The sequence below is a fragment of the Ananas comosus genome, linkage group 21 (genome assembly GCF_001540865.1).
Source record: "Ananas comosus cultivar F153 linkage group 21, ASM154086v1, whole genome shotgun sequence".
NCBI classification, from domain to species: Eukaryota; Viridiplantae; Streptophyta; class Magnoliopsida; order Poales; family Bromeliaceae; genus Ananas; species Ananas comosus.
In genome coordinates, this window is record NC_033641.1 from 7,049,381 (window position 1) to 7,057,431 (window position 8,051).

Sequence of the window (8,051 nt, forward strand, 5' to 3'; positions counted from 1 at the left end):
TACTAACAGTTCACTAGCAAAATCTAACTCTAGGTATATATTTTTAAAAAAACTTGAAAACGTTACAAAAGGTTTTTTTTTATATTAGTCTTTTAAAATTGGTAAATAAAAAAGTCTAAATTTTTTCTGAAATATTTAAGCAGTTGCCCCTGTATACAAAAGGACATACAGTTCAACGGAAAGAATTCTAAATAGAATAAAAAAGAATATCAGTTCAATAGAAAGAATTCTAAATAGAATAAAATAATATTCTATGTGGTCTACTAGTCTTCTCTCCTTATGTGATTTACGATAAATCATATTATTCGTTCCATAAAAGTATATATGAAAAGGACTTTTGTCGAAAATAACCCTATAAAATTTGATAATTAGAGAAATAACCCTATAAAAAAATAAAATTTGGCCAACTAACCCCCTCTTTGCCTCGTAAGAGCTAGGTCAGATGTTTCCTTTGAATGGGGTGAATCGTTCACCGCCTTCAGTAAGGTGGTGAACGATTCATCGTCTTTGTAATATAACAGCCTAAGGCGGTGAATTGTTCACCGCCTTCACTAAGGCGGTGAACCATTCACCACCGCCTTTAGTGCAACCCCCTGAGAAATTTTGAGAATTTATAAGTGGTGAGAGATTGTTACGACCATCATAAGGCAGTGAACTGTTTACCATCTTCTAAAAGCAGTGAACAGTTCACTGCTTCAAGAAAACGGTGAACACCGACCGTCCCTAGAGCAAGTGGCAAAGGGCTTGGTGGTTGGTACCCGAGACCCAAGTTCGAATCCTAGTTGATTCACATTTCCAGCTAAGTTTATTTCTAAATGAAATAAACGAAGCGGGTAGCGTGCTACCTATCTCTCTCAAAAAAAAAAAAAAAAAAAAAAAGAAAACGGTGAATGGTGAACGGTTCACTGTTTCATGAAAATGGTGCACCATTCACCTCTTCCAGTGGGTACGACCCTAACTTCTCTTCGCCGCCATCCCTCTACAGCCCCACATTGCTCTCTCTCTTTTTTCTTCCACTAACTATGTGCCCTTTATTGTCGGCTCAAACAGTCGCAGCCTGCCCTCATCGTCGCCGTTGACTTTTTCGACCAAATTCCTCACACGTGTAAGTACCTTCCATTTTCTCTTTTATTTGTTGGAATTGTTGGGACCTATTATGGGAGTGTTGGGGAGATTGGATTCGGTGGCTGGGGAGGGAGGTGTGGGTGTGGTGGTGGCTGACTGTTAAGGAAGGTGGAGGGGGAAGGGTGCAGCATCTACAATAGTGGGTTTGTGCACTGGAGAAGTGGCAGCTGAGGATAGGCCACCACCCTCTCTCATTACTATTGGAGGTGGTCAACTTGGGTGGTCCCTCCCTCTTTGTGAGCACTTTGGGTGCTTATTTGTGAGCACCTTAGGTAATCCCTCCCTCCCTTTTTATTGGATTAGCGTGTAGGGTAGGAGAGTCTCTATGTTGTCCATCTCTTCTTCCATTTATTATTCTTTTTTGTATTATATTGACTAAATATTTATATTATTTTTGAAAGTTTTTGTTTGTGTAGTTAAAATGGCTAATCGTCGTATGTCACTAAGTGTTCATTAGAATGATCCACATTATGTCGACGGTCGAAAGAAATTGATTGTGATTCGTTCAGATACGACATTTAGCAAATTGTAGTAGAGAATTTCGTTTCAAATTCACAATTCAATGCCCTACGACTTCTAATGAATGTACATAGCTTACGAAATAGTAGATGATGAATTATTCGAGTGAATGATTAGATTGTTTGAACATTTTAGATGTGTGTCGGTAATCATCGAGAAAGATTTACATCCGCCGGAGATACAATACTAATCGCAAGGCTATTATACGAGAATGCTTCATAATAATATCAATGTGGGTTTTTTGGACTATCCAATCGGTGATCACGATGTTGCTAACGAATGTGGCATGAGGATAACTAGGTGAGTAAAATCTATAGATTTTAGTGGGTGTTTTTTTTAATTATTAATTATTTTAGTTCTGCAAATAAAGTTAGGCTCCACCTGTTGTGCAACCCATGACCTCCTATGCGCAATCCATGACCACTTACGTGCAACCCTCGACCTTCTATGTCCAACCCTCCACCTCATGTGGACAAACCACGGCCTCTCGTGCGGAATCCATGATATTCCATGCACTACCGAAAACCTCTCATGCAGAACCCACCATGTCTCATATATAGCTAGAACCATATGAGTGCAGAAAAAAAAATACTTATTTTTTTACATTAATGGTATTAGAATTGTACCTAACGCAGTGAAGTTTGAAAAATGTGCAGGCTATCTACATCGTACGAATATTGGAATGAATTTCCTACTAATCTATACACTGCTATTAATCTCTACGGGATTCAAGCTCTCTCCTTATTTTAAGAAAAAGATGAGACTCGCTTCTCCTCTAAAATTTGCAGAATATTATTTTTTTTGTGAGCCTACCTTTTCTCTCGTTTTAATTAGAGTAGTCCCGCTCTCTTCTAGAAACGTCTCATTTCTCACCTTTCCATCAAACCCTCCTCTTCATTTTTTTTTTTTTTTTTTTTTTTTTTAACTTTATACACCATTTGCCTCCCCTGGCCCTCTCATTCTTCCTCTCTTCTACATCCGCCCATTTGCATTGCTACGGTCCTCCACATCCCCTCCCTCACTCGCGTGCCCTCCTCACCTCCCGTTGCCACTAACCCCTCTGCCCCTCCGCCCTTTCTTGCTTACCTTCGATGCCCTTCGGGGCTCCTTCCTCGACCACCTCCGCTATCGCAGCAACAACCGCGTCGACTCCGACACCAACTCAACATAACTAAGGTCACGAATCCTGGCGGCATGTAAATCCTAGGGTTCGTCTACACGCGTTGGGAATACTATGTGGATCGTGGCCAGAGTCACAATCTCCGGGAAGAGCCTGGACCCCATGGAGGCCATGGATCTGACGAGCAAGAAGCGCTTCTCCTATGGAGAATCAAGGTGGACACCAAGGTCGGGATGGAGATCGGAAGCTTCAAGTTGAAGCGGAATGGGATTAGGGTTTCGTGTAGCAGATTTGACGCCACAATCATGAATGCCAAAGCAACGCCCTCGACCTCAATTGCCAAGTGTGTAAGCTCCTGATCAAGATTTGTATTTGGACATTTTGAAACCCCCCCTAAAAAAGGGAGATCTTTCATTTTCAATTATGAATATTTATTTGATTTCATAGTATACTTGAGGTTGTTGAAATATATTTTCTTAGTTTTGTTAATTTTTTGAATTTTTTCTTTTTGTTTTGTGCTAAGTAATTTTAGAGATCTTAGAGTGAATTTTTTTTTTAATTAGATTAGTGAATTTTAGGGAGCTCGAAGAGCTTGAAGAGAAGGTTGATGACCTCCCGTCTAAGCTGTTTGAAATGCCTTCGTAGAAAGAAGACTTTCTGCCTCTTGATGCTATTGTTCTTCGTGTCGATGAATTAGAGGCCTAGCTAATCCTTACTAAAAAAGGTGAAAAATATTTCATAAATCCTTACTTCTTGTAAACTTTACTAAATTTTTTATGAAACAAAATCTTTGTAGCAGCATCAATGCTGATGTTGGGTCAAATTATTCATTAAAAAATTAATCATGTCTTAAACATTTTATCTCCTTTTATTTCCATTAGGAATTAATCCATGTTAATGTTTTTTGACCAATATATTTTCTTAGGCTTTACATGAATCTTTTATGAAGCATAAGCAAATGCTCACATTTATCAATCGGCAAGTGTCGGCCCCAGATCAAGATTTGGATTTAGATATATTGAACCCATCCAAAAATAGGGCAAATTTTCTTTTCATTTTCAATTATGAATATTTATTTAGAATCATAGTATATGTGATACTATTGAAGTATATTTTCTTAGTTTTGTCAAATTTTTGAATTTTTCTTTTTATTTTGTGCTCAGTGATTTTACAGACCTTATTGTGAATTATTTTTTTAATCAAATTAGTGATTTTTTTACTATTGTGTAGGTGTAGCAGCACGTGGTATCGAGAAGTGGAGAGTTGTCTGCATATTCATAAGTCAACAATTTTTATTAGTTATGATGTTTATCCTCATAGTTTGTTTCTAGAATTTGGCTTTCTTATCTACGTTAAATATTACATAATTATCTTTGTCATCGTTATCTATATTTAATTTGGTTTTGGTACTTTATTCTCCTTTAGAAATTCAAGTGGCTTCCGGTTAAAGTATCGAGAATTGTTTTTGTTTTCATTCCTCTTAACTGCCTTTTTAATGTTTATATCAATGTAGGTAAAATCTGCTACTCTAGACGTATGTGATAGACTTTATAGGTATGTAAAACAAAACCGAAAATAAATACATACCAAAATTCAGGATCAAAACAAAATTATAAGATAACTCACAGGGCGCCATAGAGAAGAAATTCTTGATCAATCTTGCGGAAGCTGGAAGTCCGGCTACGATCTGAAAGTCACGAACCGAACTTGGGTGATTTGGTTTCTCCCCCTATCTCAGGCACTCTGCCGTATGGTGTGGAACCGATGGTAATTCTTCACCAGAATGTGTATGAGAAGGTGGCAGGACCAATACCCCTTTATATAGAGTCCAAATCGACTTCCCATCAAAGTCTGATTAGGATTCTATTTAAATTTAAAATAGATGGGATAGGGATAAAATATACCATATCAAGTAGTTCTAAATCTGTTAGGATTGACCTTTATCTATAGTAAATCCTAAATTAAATATAATTAATTGGGCCACAATATATGGAAATCCTAACAATCTCCCACTTGGCTCATATTAATTATATTCCATGAACGGATTTTCTATGCTCCAATCTTTATTGCGCATTATTGGAAACTTTATGGTCAAATACCTTAGAACTCACTTGATCTTTAGCTCAAACTAAAAGACTACAATGATAGGAACTATGGCGGTCCACCTCTTCATAACGAAATTTTCCTTCCATAATTACCGTATCATCTTCACCTCCTAGCCGAGTACTTTATATGGCACAACTTTATGAATGAACTTAAACTGTATATTCATTCGTTAATAGACGAAACTTTATGTCTATTAAATGGTCCAACACAGCTGCATTAAACTTTATTGAAAAAAGATAGATGTTACAAATTTATACATCAAAAGAACTAATCAAACCCATAACTTTAACACGATCTGTATATGACTCAGGTGCCGGCCCCTTGGTCATTGGGTTTGCAATCATACACTTGGTACTGATGTATTCAATTGTAACATAACCTTCATCTATCTTCTCTCTCACAACAAGATATTTGGTGTCCAAGTGTTTACACCCTACTGTAATCTTGTTGTTATTGGCAAAGGAAACCGCAGCTGAACTATCACAGAAAATCTTTATTGGATAAACACCGGAGTCCACAATTCTTAAGTCTGTGATAAAATTCCTAAGCCAAATAGCCTGTAATGTGGTCTCATAACATGCAATATGATCCAAAGTTCCTTTCAAATACCTCATAACCTTCTTAGTAGCCTTCCAATGCTTCATATCTGGATTACTTTGATATCTGCCAAGTAATCCAACAGCAAAAGCAATATCCGGACTTGTGCACAGTTGTGCATACACAAGACTATCAACTGTAGAGGCATATGATATGTTTTTCATCTGTTCAATTTCTAATTGGTTCCAGGGACACTGAAAAGTATTAAGCTTATCCCCTTTCTGGACAGGAGCAACACTGGGCTCATATGCAATAGCACAAAATCATTACTGGCAAGCAAAATATCATCAATATAAAGGACTAAGAAAATTATTTTACTCCCACTGACCTTTAGATAAACACATTGATCAACAATATTTTCCTTAAAATCAAAGGTTAAAATAGTTTGTTTAAATTTTAAATACCATTGTCGGGAGGCTTGCTTTAGTTCATATATTGATTTCTTTAATTTGCATACCAAGTGCTCCTTTCCTTTTTGCGAGAATCCTTCAGGTTGATATATATACACCTCTTCATAGAGATCTCCATTTAAAAAAGCAGTTTTGACATCCATCTGATGTAGCTCGAGATCAAAATGAGCAACCAGAGTCATAACAATACGGAAAGATTCTTTTCTAGATACTGGAGAGAAAGTCTCTTTATAGTCAATGCCTTATTTCTGAGTAAACCCTTTTGCCACAAGACGGGCCTTGTATCTCTCTATGTTACCTTTGGAGTCCCATTTGATTTTATAAACTCATTTGCATCCTTCAGGTTTAACTCTAATAGGTAACTCAACAAGATCCCATACCTTATTGTGGTTCATGGATTCAATCTCATCCTTCATGGCATTGTACCATTCCGTAGAATTATTACTATTTATGGCTTCAGAAAAACTAAGAGGATCATCTAAACTCTGGTCATTCTCATAAAGATAGACGATATAATCACTGGATATAGCCGGTCTTCTCTGTCTTGAGGATCTTCTTAAATATATCTGATTACCCACATGTACATCTTGATGTGGATTATTCACTTGTACATCTTGATGTGAATTATCCACTTGTACATCTTGATGTGAATTATCAACGATAGGTTCATAATCACTTTGTGGTTCCAAAACAACTTGTTGTTCTAGTGGAATAGGAACCAACAAATCGTGAGGGACAATAGTGGGTCTGTCATGTATAGAATCCGAATGCTCTTGAATTTCCTCAAATTCAATGAATCGAGGTTCAGAGCTCTCACTAATTGTACCATCCTCAATAAACCGTGCTGTTTTAGTTTCTGCAATCTTTATAGGAAGTGATGGACAGTAAAACTTATACCCTTTGGACCTTTCTGAATAACCAATAAAATATCCTGATATGGTTCGAGAATCTAGTTTCTTTATTTGTGGATCATACAATTTGGCCTCAACTTGACAACCCCATGTATGAAAATGTCTTAAACTGGGTTTCCTACCTGTCCAAAGCTCAAAAGGAGCCTTAGTGACAGCCTTAGTAGGAACCCGATTAAGAATATATATGGCAGTTTTGAATGCCTCACTCCACAATAATATTGGAAGGGTAGAATTACTGATCATACTCCTAAGCATATCAATTAATGTGCGGTTTCTTCTTTCAGCAACACCATTCTGATCAGATGTCCCTGGCATGGTGTACTGTGGAACAATTCCGCACTGCTCCAGAAACTTAGCAAAAAGGCCTAGGGATTTGGCCTTTATCTGTTTGTCTACCAAAATATTCACCACCCCTATCTGATCTGACTACTTTTATCCTTTTCTCGAGTTGATTCTCTACTTCAGCCTTATATGCCTTAAAGGCATCTAATGCTTCAGATTTTTCTTTAAGTAAGTAGAGATAGCCATATCGAGAGTAGTCATCAGTAAATGTGATAAAATATTTATGGCCAGTAATTGAAATAGGAAGAGGTCCGCATATATCGGTATGAATCAACTCTAATGTTCCATCACATCTTTTAGCACCTTTAGAGGAAGTTTTGGTCTGCTTTCCCTTTATGCAGTCCACACATATTCCAAAGTCAGAGAAGTCCAAATCATCTAAAATGCCTTCTCTAATTAACCTTTGGATTCTCTGTTTCGAGATGTGTCCTAACCTCTTATGCCATAACATGGATGACCTTTCATTATTAATGCCACGTTTTGATCCAACATTTCCGTGCATGGTAAGAAGAATTTTACTAAAAGAATCATCTAAAAATACTTTATATAGATTATTTTCCAAAACACCAGAGCCAACTATCTGAGATTTATAAAATAAAGAAAAAACTTTATTATTAAAACTGAAACTATATCCCAATCCAACAAGTTTCGAAATAGAAATTAAATTCTTAGAAAAATTTGGAACATAAAATGTATCAACTAAATCCAAAATGTGACCAGTAGAAAGAACTAATCTAAATGTTCCTACAAATTCTACTTTAGTTGGATTTCCTTCAGCTGTATAGATAGTTGCTTCATCTTTACTGGGTTTTCTCCGATTCTGAAATCCCTGCACGGAATTCGCCACGTGGCATGTGGCACCAGAGTCAATCCACCAAGTATTAGACGGAACTGAAACTAAATGCAGCTCATGCATTAAAA